This window comes from Balaenoptera acutorostrata, chromosome 15 (assembly GCF_949987535.1).
Source record: "Balaenoptera acutorostrata chromosome 15, mBalAcu1.1, whole genome shotgun sequence".
In the NCBI taxonomy this organism is placed as follows: Eukaryota; Metazoa; Chordata; class Mammalia; order Artiodactyla; family Balaenopteridae; genus Balaenoptera; species Balaenoptera acutorostrata.
In genome coordinates, this window is record NC_080078.1 from 82,113,585 (window position 1) to 82,125,024 (window position 11,440).

An 11,440-nucleotide genomic window follows, 5' to 3' on the forward strand; every position below is an offset into this window, starting at 1 on the left:
AGCTTATCAGTGGTAATTCACTTAGCCAAGTGCTGGGTAATGAGACTTCGCTCTGGCACGTTGGTTAATGGGCATGATGTAAGAAGAGATGGAAGTAGGGAGTGTGGGAAAGGGATGCTCCTCGTGGGATGTGTCAGCCTTTATCTCAGTCGCTCTTAAAGGGATAACTTTCTTAAGGGATTAAGACTCTATGTGTTAAGCAGTCTTATCCATGGAAACACAAGATGAGAAAAAAAAGAAAAACTGCAATTCCGGGCTGGAAGATAATTTTTAAGATATATTTTTACGCTCATATATCGGAAATGATCAATATCGTGCCCAGCAGCTGCATCTATCGTTGGGGCCACTGTTGCTGTTGAATGAGTCGGGCTCATTACTGTGGCAGTTCATTATGTTTCTCTCCTAACTGCGCTGCTGGGCTGAAATTCAGCAGCAACAGTGTGGACGTAGCGTCTACTCACGCAGCAGACCTCGGAGAGGAGGAGCAGGGAATGGCAGCCTTGCTGTCTATCTTGGCTCTGAACAGAAGCGAGTGATATTTTTAAACCTAAAGCGAGAAAATGGCAACTCCAGCTCTGCCTCAAACAATAGGCACCTACAGCTGTTATGATTTTTGAGTCTAAGAAGGACAAAACACACGGTCTTTGTTTTTAATCATTTTTGACCTTTTATTTCACAAAGTTCTGATTGTTGTAAGCAGTTTACGGCGGCTTACTGTCCTCCACAGATCAGATGCAGGCACGGGTCCGCACACTTTCTGCAAGAGCCAGAGGGTAAATATTTGATGCATTGCTGGCCAGACGGTCTCTGTCAAAATTCCTCCAGTCTGCTATGGCCTCACAAAACAGCCACAGACAATAAGTAAATGAATGAGCATGTATTCCAGTAAAACTTTATTTATGGTTGCTGAAATTTCAATTTCATATCATTTACATGTGTCACGTTCTTCTTTTGATTTCTTTTCCCCCAACCATTTAAAATGTAAAATAAACATGCTTTCTTAACTCCTGAGCTGTATCAGGTAGAAACCCAGATTTGGCCCACAACCCATAGTTTGCCAATCCCAGGATGGTGGTATTCATTGGTTAGCCTTTTGTCAAAAACTATTATGGAGGCTGAGTGTTGTATAGTTGTCAGGACCCCTTCACTGGGGTTAGAGCAGCACTATTTCCTTGCTGTTGCCCTTTATAAGTCGTGTGACCTTGGGTCAGTTATTTAACCTACCTAAACTCAGTCTCCTCATCTGTAAAATGGGGATGTTGATAGTACTTAACTAACTTGTAGCATTGTTGTAAAGACTCAGTAAGTGTAATACATGTAAGAAACAGCACAGTGCCTGACACGCAGGGAATGTTTGTTCATTGGAAGCCTGTGTGTTGAAATTGAGCTTGGGTGGGAAGAAGGCATCGTGGAGATCTCATGGACCAAACCTGGACTATGGTGTCCACCAGGTCAAATGGTTACTGGAATAAATTTGTCAGTTATGTTCCGATGGTTTCGGTAGAGTGGAATATGCAGCCTGTATCCATTTCCCACACGCCTAGCATAGCCAGCTTTAGCTAGAGTGAAACTGTTAGGTGTCGTTTTGGGGGGCTCTGAGGAGCCGGGTGCTTTATGTCTCAGTGCAGAAAGAATTCAGCAAGAGGCAAAGTGATAGATAAGAAGTGATTTATTAGGATAGGACGCTTGTGAGGCTTACAAGCGGGTAGGCAAGCATTCCTCTGCCCCGAGTACTGAGTGGGTTACATTTTTATAATCAAAGGAAGAGAAGGGAGGGGGAGAAGACCTTGGTCTTTCTTGACTGGACGTCACGCTTTCATCATCAGTTCCTCCTCCAGCTTGGGTTTTTTGTCCCTTCACGGTCAGGTCAGGATTGTCAGGGCACTTTGGAAAAATTATTTCAGATCTCAGACAATGAGGGTCTTTCACTTTGAAATGTCACCTTTCCATAAGTGATTGTTTTTTTGTGTGCACAGAGCATGTCCTGGGGGTCATTAACTTGATAACACCACTGGGCAGGTTGTAGGTCTTATTCTCCACTATTGATTCATTGTTTTTAGGGCATTGTGCCAAGAGCATGTCCTAGGGGTCAAAGAGTGTGTTTTTTGGAGTCATTAACTTATTGAGCTCACTGGGCAGGATGTAGGTCTCATGCAATCATTGTGTTATTGTTTTGGGGCATGTCTCGTGCTTCTGTTGCATGATTTTGTTGCTAATCAGGTTAGCTTGATATTGTTGTTAAGCAAGCCAATCTGGCTTTGATGCTAAGCAGCTTGTTCTGCTTTGTGAGTCACGCAAGCCCACGTTGTTTCAGGATTTTCCCATTACTTTCTTGAGCGATCATTAATCTTACTGCGGTCTCTCAAAGCCCCCTTAAAGTTCCCTCTCTACCTACAATCCCCTAATGGGGTTTCTAAGCTGAAATAATAAACCCCAAATAATATTTGATTATCCTACTCAACCCCTATCAAAAGGACCACTGACTTTAGGGAGGCTTGGAAACAGAGGAGGCTTGTGAGTTCTGTGTACCTTATGTTGATAAGCATCGGCTGGGCCTTATCAACCCATCAAAGGGGTTTACAAAGGGGTATATTCATCAAGGGGGTATACAAAGGAGTGAAGGTCACCGTGGCCGACTACAGACACTCAAGGTCTCTGTAAAATGTTGCAGCCATCTGGCTGCTTAATAGCCTCTCAGAGTTTTTGCACTACAGCTCTTGACTCACATCCTTGAAGCTGGGCTGGCCATTTGTTTGCTTAGAGCTGCAGAGCCCGGGAGCTGAATCATTTGCCCACACTCCAACAAATAGATGTTTGCATGGCCATACAGGCACTCAACCAAAAGTAGGATAAAACTGGTGTTTGAGCCAAAGAGGGATGGACTGATGGAGGCCTTTAAGAAGCTCTCTCCAATGTGATTTGCCAAGGAATGCATCTCGTCGAGCAAGTAGGCACAGTCACGAAGCTTTAGAAACTCTGCTCCCAAGGTCAGCTTCCACCTGCAGAATTGCTGGGATTCCCACTCCACGTCACTCACTCAGGGTCCCAGGAGCTCGGTGGAATCTCCCGCCCTCCTCATGAATGGCGGCCTTGGCTGTCCTGCTTTGGAAGTAGTTCTCAGCTGCCAAAATGTGTTTCTATTATTAATTAAAGTTCATGGCAATTTGTGTCATACAGGATGGTTTTAGCCCCGTTTGTTTTTTCCCCTAAAGTGGTGTGTTCTGCCGTGGGTGTGCCGTAGTTTCTCCACAGTGGGCACGGGGCTGCTGTCTGTGAGTGGTGGGTACCTCCTACCACAGTGTACCTGCCCTCACAACTGCACTTCGGCTCAGTCCTCGTGAACACTAGGGAACAAACTCCTGGACTTGCCTTCCACGTGATCACCGTGGACATGCCCACAGATAACTGAGAGGCCCTAGGACTCTCCTGAGAACTCCCTACCCCGCTCTCCCCGCTCTCTGAACTCACTCCCACAGGGTGGACGGGAAGAGTGGTCCCCCCTACTCTAGGTTCTTTGTCGAAAGAGCTGCTGTAAATACTACCGAAGTTATCTTGTGATTTCTTCTCCTAGTTTGGCACAGGTTGGTCATTCAGCAAGTTGAATGTTTGGCAAATTGATTTTCAGTGTTATGGACCTGAAGTTGTCCCCTTTCCCCACTTCTGGCGTGTCCCATTTCCTCTGTCATCTGGTTGCTGCTTCTCCTGTTAAAACTCTTCTCTGGGACTTCCCTGGTGGTGCAGTGGTTAAGAATCCACCTGCCAATCCAGGAGACCCGGGTTCAAGCCCTGGTCCGGGAATATCCCACATGCCACGGAGCAACTAAGCCCGTGTGTCACAACTACTGAGCCTGCGCTCTAGACCCCGCGAGCCACAACTACTGAGCCCGTGAGCCACAACTACTGAAGCCTGCGCGCCTAGAGCCCATGCTCCGCAACAAGAGAAGCCACCGCAATGAGAAGCCCGCGCACCGCAACAAAGAGTAGCCCCTGCTCGCCGCAACTAGAGAAAACCCACACGCAGCAGTGAAGACCCAACAGAGCCAAAAATAAATAAATTAAAAATAAATAAATTAAAAAACAAAACAAAAAACCCCTCTTCGCTCCATGTTGGTATCGTGCAAGGTCTTTTCTCTTTCACTCCAGGAGAAGCAGGAAAGAGTCCCCTTTCCAACTATCACACCCTTGTAATTAGCATCCAGATAATTCCTTTCAGTGAATGGTCTGTGCGTGCAACTATTGTGAAATGGCCATAGCCCTCTTGAAACACACACAGCCTGAGGTGGACATAAGATTGGTTTATCTGATTTGCCCAGTTCTTCTGAGACCTGGCTTTTTCCACTCTCAGAGTTTTGTGTTACATGTGTATGATGACTTTGACCAACATTTTCTATTAGAGAAGTATCCCCAAACCAAAGGCATTCTCTACTTATTTCTTTTTGCAAATCGACTTCTTTTTCTCCAGCCATCATTATGGGGTGTTTCAACAGGCATGTGGAACTGTAAATATAGATATAAATCAGAAGGCAGATTAACTGTAGGTGAGAGTGAGCTTGTGTACATGCTGTGTAGAAGACAGAAGGCAGACCTAAGGAAAAGGCACGCATTTCAATCAGGCCTGGAAATATTTCACAGAAATCGAATTTTGCAGCTATTGGAATTTCACTCAACCAGTAAGGGAGGGGCGGCACATCATCTAGCTCAAAGATCTTCAAACTTTTCCAGTAAAGGGACAGCTAATGCGTATTTTAGAGGCCACATAGTCTCTGTTCCACCTACTCTACTCTGCCATTGTAGCAGGAAAACAGCCACAGACAACACACAAGTAGGTGGGTGCAGCTGTGTTCCAGTAAAACTTTATTTACAACAGCAGGTGCTAGGCCAGATTTGGCCCACGGACTGTACTCGGCTGACGTCTGATCTATTTTATATATTTCATATAAAGCAGAAGATATTTGTTTTATCCCCCAACCTGAAAAATGTATACCTTCCATATCTACCTACTCAAATTTGATCAGTAGCCTGTCATCTTTGTGTCTTTTAATACCGTCTTTTAAAGTAACTCAGCTCATTGTACTATTCTGAAATTGCCAAGTTTGCCTTGATTTTCCTTGGCATGCAATCCTTCCATATTTCCAAGAACTACCAACACTCCTATAAAGAATTCTTTAATTAAGACATCAATAATGAAATAATAAATTCTCACTTTGAAAAATTCAGCAGTGGCATTAAGGACTCTTAGCTGGGGTATCAAATGTTGGAAAGATTAAAACTTTAATTGCAGCAATGATAATGGTACTATTTATTTAGCACTCATTATGGGATTGGCTCTACTAAACCTTTGTACCTTAAAAGTGATGGATGTTATTTATCCTCATTATATATTTGAGGGAATAGAATATCTAAGATTTTAAGTGATGTGTGTAGTGCCCATATATGTCTGAACATGAAGTCTAAGAGATCATGATAGCTGGGCTTTGGGTGTCCCTGAACAAGCAAATCAACAATTCCTCATCTCTGTTTCTAAATGAGTAAGTAAAAGGTTGATCTCATTGAACTTAATATCCCTTCAAGTATCCTTGTTTGAAATAATATTTAGTCACTCAAAGATTAAGCATTTCCTGAGCATTGCTAAATTCTGGTGACACAGATATTTTTCCATAGAGTTTTCTTTGTAGAAATAAGAAACTTATTTCTTACAGAACACAGGATATACTTAAGGACAAAGATACTCTCATTAAAACGTACTGTGGTTCACGGGGCTTGAATATAACCCTTAACTCTTCTATGTAGTAATGTAGCTAATAAAAATCTCCGGAATTCTGGGTGGGGGATTTCATTTAAAAGGAAAAAGCTATGGAAGAACTGAAATATTTAATTTGAACTTGAGTGTTGAAAACAAAGTTCCAGCTAATGCCAAAAATAAGCTCGACTAGGTTAGTGAGCAGGAAGCAACTAAAAAAATATATATTTGTGCTAGGGCCAATCTGTTCAGGAGCTGTATGGTTGCACGCAACAGCAACCGAAAATGGCAAATGTAAACCACAGAGAATTTATTAGAACAGTGTGGAGCCATAGAGTTGGAAGACCCACAGAATTAAAAGGAAACTGGTACACTAGGCTTGGGAATGACCCAGAACCAAGGCTACAGGAACGTTAGTATATCTGGAATGACCTGGTTGAAGATGCCAGCAACATTTTCGTCTCTCTTTTTATCAGTTGTTAAAGTCCTGGGAGGGAGTGCCTGATTGTGCAGTTTTATTCACAAGTAAGTCCCTTTCTCATGCCAAGAAAATAAAGTATTTTTTTCCCACGCTAGCTTCCCTAGGAAGAGACAACCCTTAGGATTATCCTACTACCAAGACTGCATAAAAATGGGGAGAGAGGATCCCCGCCCCTGCAAAAAATAGACATAGAATGGGCAGGCAAAAAATGAAGTGACCCCTACTAAGAATATTACCTAAAACCCATCAATTTATAAATGGGTTCATGCCCAATTCTTGAATTTATTCAGATAAATATCAAATGAGAACCAGCTTATTCTATTTGGACAAATCTGATCTTAGATAATTAGCTTTTATGTGTCCAAATTATTCTTTTTTTTTTTTTCAAATTATTCTTAAAATGCAAATTGGATTTCTGATTTCTCTATCCCAAACAGTAGTGAGATATAATTCTGTACTATTAAACACCTGCTAAATTAAAATGAGGTGGGTGGCAGAAGCAAGGAATATGGAGTAGTTGAATGTTACCATTGTGGGGATGTGAAATTGATTTTCATTATATGAAAAGCCCAGCCAGAGTTGTCTATCTACGCCTCTATTCCAGGAAAACTAGCAATTGGGTGGATGTGATGTGGAATGAAGTACTTCTATTTTACCCACTTCGTTTGCCTCTCTAATGTTCAATGAGTTTAATGCCATGCAAGTGAGGTACTATTTGATGATTAATTAAGAACTTCCTTTACTGCTTCTACTCTTAGGTAGAAGTCTTCCATTCATTCAACATTTGATGAGTGCCTACTGTGTGTCAAGGGCTAGACTAACCCTGGGGAGTTACAGGAATGAAAAAAAATCATGGTTTCAACACTGGAGAAGAGTCTAGTTAGGGAAACAAATATGCCAAGTGTTATGATGGAAGCACAAGGTAGGTATGTCTTGGGTGCTGTGGAAGCATAGAATAGGCTCATAGCCCAATTTGGGATTTAAACACAGAGTTCCTGGAAGACAAAAGTATAGCACAGGGGTTTTCAAAATATGATCCGCTAATCAGCATCATAAGCCTCACTGGAAACTTTTGTAAATGCAAAGTCTGCGTCCTCCTCCAGACCTACTGAATCAGAAACTCTGGGGAAGGGACCCAGCAATCTGTGTTCTAATAAGCTCTCCAGGTGAGTAATTCTGATGCGTCTCAAGTTTGAGTCATTGATACATCAAATTGGCCAAGAGTTCAGGCTTTCCTATTAGACCAGTGGATCTCAGTTCTGGCTGCACGTTGGAATCACCTGGGGAAATTTTAAATTCCTTGATGCTCAGACTCAATCAACTCTCAAGGGTTGGGGTATGTGCCTCTCTCTCTATATATGTACATAAATACATATTTTTTAAATGTCCAAGTGGATTTCAATGCTAGACCAAAGTTTGCTAACTTCAACCTTCAATTATTGAATATCTTTTAAGTGAAAAAGCAGTAGGTTGAGCAGATGTGAACAAGGAAGAGAAAGAAAGAAGAGAATATTGCAGGCCAGACAATTAACGAGTGGCTAGAAATACAAAGAAAGAATAAAATGAAAAAATGAAGGAAAGGAAAGGGAAAGAGGGGTGAAGAGAAAGACTTAGTGAACTGTATGCCAGACACTCTATCTCATTACTTCAGTTGGTTCTCATGACGCCCCTTCCAAGACTTTGATATTAGACCCATTTTAAAGATGAGAAAACAGAGATTCAGAAACAACAAGTAGTCTCTCCAGGCTCTGAGACTATCAGTAACAGAGTCAACAGTTGAACCCAAGTCATCTGCCTTCTAGTTCCCAGGCCCTTCTTTGCTCACTGAAAGGTGGTGGACAGGCATTTGGGCTCCAGCCAGACTTCCTGCTATCAAATCCTAGCCCTTCCCCTTGGAACTGTGTAACCATCAGCACATGAGTTAGCCTTTCTCTGCCTCAGTTTCCTTCTCTGTAAACTGGGGACCCTAATGGCACATAGATTGTTGTAAGGTCAGATGAGTTGACAGAAATAAAGCTTTTAGAACAGCATCTGTGCTGATGGAGTTACTAGGCTAATAAGCATAATTTAAAAAATCACAGGACTGTTACAACAGGCCCCTATTATCATAAAAATCATTCAATAAAGAAGAGATATAAATATAAGCAAATAGGTTGACTACAATGTGACTACTTTAACAAAAGTACAAAAGACTTCAGATGAAGTAACAATTGTATATACTGACATTAAAACTTTTCTTGTCCTGGAAATCCCATTTTTGTGACTCTTTCCTTCAGAAGAGGAGGAGGAGGGGAGGAGAAAGGAGGAAAGAGGAGAAAAATCACTGGAAAAAATTTAACGTGAAATGTCCACCAATTATGGGATAGTTGAATAAGGTGTGGCATATCCATAAATAGAATACTACGCAGTTGTTTTACAAAGTTAGATTTCTCCATATATGCTTAAAAGCATATATATGATATTACTAAACCAAAAAAGCACAAGTTGCAGTGTATGTTATGTAGTATGATTCCATCTGGAAAATAAAAAAGCCCACATAGGTTTGTGTAAGTTTACACAAGCATAAAAAAATGGTGGGGGCCTTTCACCATGTGAGGACACGGTGAGAAATCTGCCCCCCAAAAGAAGGTCCTCATCCAACCCTGATCTCAGACTTCCAGCTTCCAGAGCTGGAAAAAATAAATTTCTGTTGTTGATAAGCCAAAAGAAAAAAATGGGAAGATGCCATACCAGTTTTGTTTACATTATTGCTTCAGGGTTTAGAATTAGGTGAGTAGATGGAGGTTGCTAGCTTTTCATTCATTCGTTTTTGTTTCTTAAATCAATGAGGAAGAGACAGTGTTTGATATAGTACCGAAGTGTTGATATGTTTAACTCTGTCTCGCATCAGATTAAGAGGTTCTGGAGGGCAGGAGTCCCCGTACATTCATCTTCCAGATAGAGGCACGGGGATAGTGAGAAATCCTGTGTGTTGAGTTAACTGCACTGTTGAGAGATCTCTGAGCAAAAAGGTTACATGTGGAGTGAAGGGAGAGGGGTTGCTTGGTAATTACCACCATGACCAATAGGTTTAGTTTCATTTTCTACTTCTGGGTCTTTGAGACCCAATGATGAGAGAGACAAATCAATATAGCCTTGATAATTTAGATTTTGTGTGTGAGTACCCTGGGGTAAACAAATCCAACTTTTTACCGTGTGAGGTCTTCATTTGCAAAACATGATGATTTGGGTCAGGTTTGCCAACCAATCCCGTCCTTTTTCTACCTAGGGAAACTATGGAGATAAATGAAGTTACAATGTGAATGTTCTTGGATTCCTTAGAAATAAGTACATGCAAATTACACAGGTTGCAAATAATGTGCTATGATTGAATAAATCAAGCGTTGTTATTCAACTGAAATCAGAGTTCAGGAACTTCTAAATAAGAATTTCCTTGCATCTTCCCATGCAAAGAAGATGCATTCCCATGCATTTCAAAATGCTATGAAAACATTTTGCAGTATATATGCTTTGGCAAAAGTGTGCTTGCAGTCTCAATCATGGTCACCTGATGATTTGATCAGTAATCAACTAGAGTGAAGATGATGTGAGTTACTTATTACAGGGCAATGAAGCATGCTTAGAAATTTATTGCCTTATGTCCTAGCAAATGTGAAATATAGGCAAGCTCATTTTGTAATACCTTGAAATCATTTCAGAGGTAATAGATTAGTCAGCTTCACTTAGCAAGCAAGCAGTGTTGATCATTTGTCACTTGTAGGTGGACTTTTTCTTCCCTTTTCCTCATTGTCCCAAGAATGTGGGTGATTTAAGGAGAGACAAGCTTCTGGATTCATTTTCACCCTCACAGGCTCTGTATCTTGTCTGCAACTGGGATCCAGAAGACTGTGCAAAGCAATCAGATTTCATTTGCCACAGATGGTGCTTTGGCCATGCTGGCAAAAAGTTATCTGTGTGCTAAATCAATATTCCAATCTGGCCTTCTGGCAAGGTTGACTTGAACCTACAGCAGAAATTCAGGGGAAAAAAAAAGCAAAGAAAATAAATAGAATTGAACATGGACTGGAAAACTACTACTTCTAAACTTACATTTTTCTTTTGAATGTCTACCAAGAATACAACCAGAAGGAAAATAGACAGTGTCCTGTTAGTGCTCTCTTACAAGACTAGATCTTTTTTAAAAGGCTAATTTCTTAATAGATCTTCCTGAAAAATCCCTTGGCGCTGGGTGAACAGCATGGAAATCCTTGCTTAGAGCACTTAATGTGAGAATTGCCTGGCCTATTCCTGGATTCCAAAAGTTGGGCCAGTGATGATCAGACAGCCATGTTTTATATTTGTCAGTATGCTGGCAGTTTCAAAAGACAAAAGTATGACTCAAACTATTTTCAGTGATAATTTATTGGCTGATGTAACGGAAAAGTTCAGAGTCATCTTCAGGCATGGCTGAATTCAGGTGCTCAGACTTTTTCATTAGGCATTTACCTTTGTCTCTTCTCTTTGCTTTATTCTATTTCAGCTTTGGTCAGGCTCTTGAGTCATCATAGCAAAATGGCCTCCAGCAGTTCTAGATATACATCCTATTAGAATAGCAACCCCACCATAAAAAGAATTTCTTTTTTCATGATGATTTCATCAGAATCTTAAAGTTGTGTCTTATTGGTCTGGCTTGTGTACATTCCTGAACCACACGTGGTATCCAGGTAAAAGAAATGCTCTGATTGGACATGCCTTAGTCATAGGATTACTGCTGGTACAGTGAGTAGGTTCAATCCTACATAAACTTTATGGACTAAGTTAAGGAGGATTTCCTTCCAAAGGCCAAAAGATGGGCTGTTACTAAAGAACAGAGAATGCGTGATAAGCTGTAAAAATAAATCTAACAAGCAACAAAAATGTTCATCTATTGGGAATGGAGGTGGGAAGACCATCGACATCAAAAATCATCTACATCCCCAACATTTCCTTTATTGGGGTCTCTAATCTAGGAGAATAATCAAACTATGACCACTGTATCAAGCCTTGGGAAAGTACATTATCAAGCCATTTTACCATCCCTTACCAGCTTCTGTTCAATGCCTTCCTTCAAACGAGGTTCATACAATCCAACTCATTATGTACCTTACATTGAAAATTATTGCAAGGTCCTTGCATTTTATTCTTGATGACAACATTGAAATTTACCAGTGACCTCAATATTCTAAAGGAAAAAAGAAGTT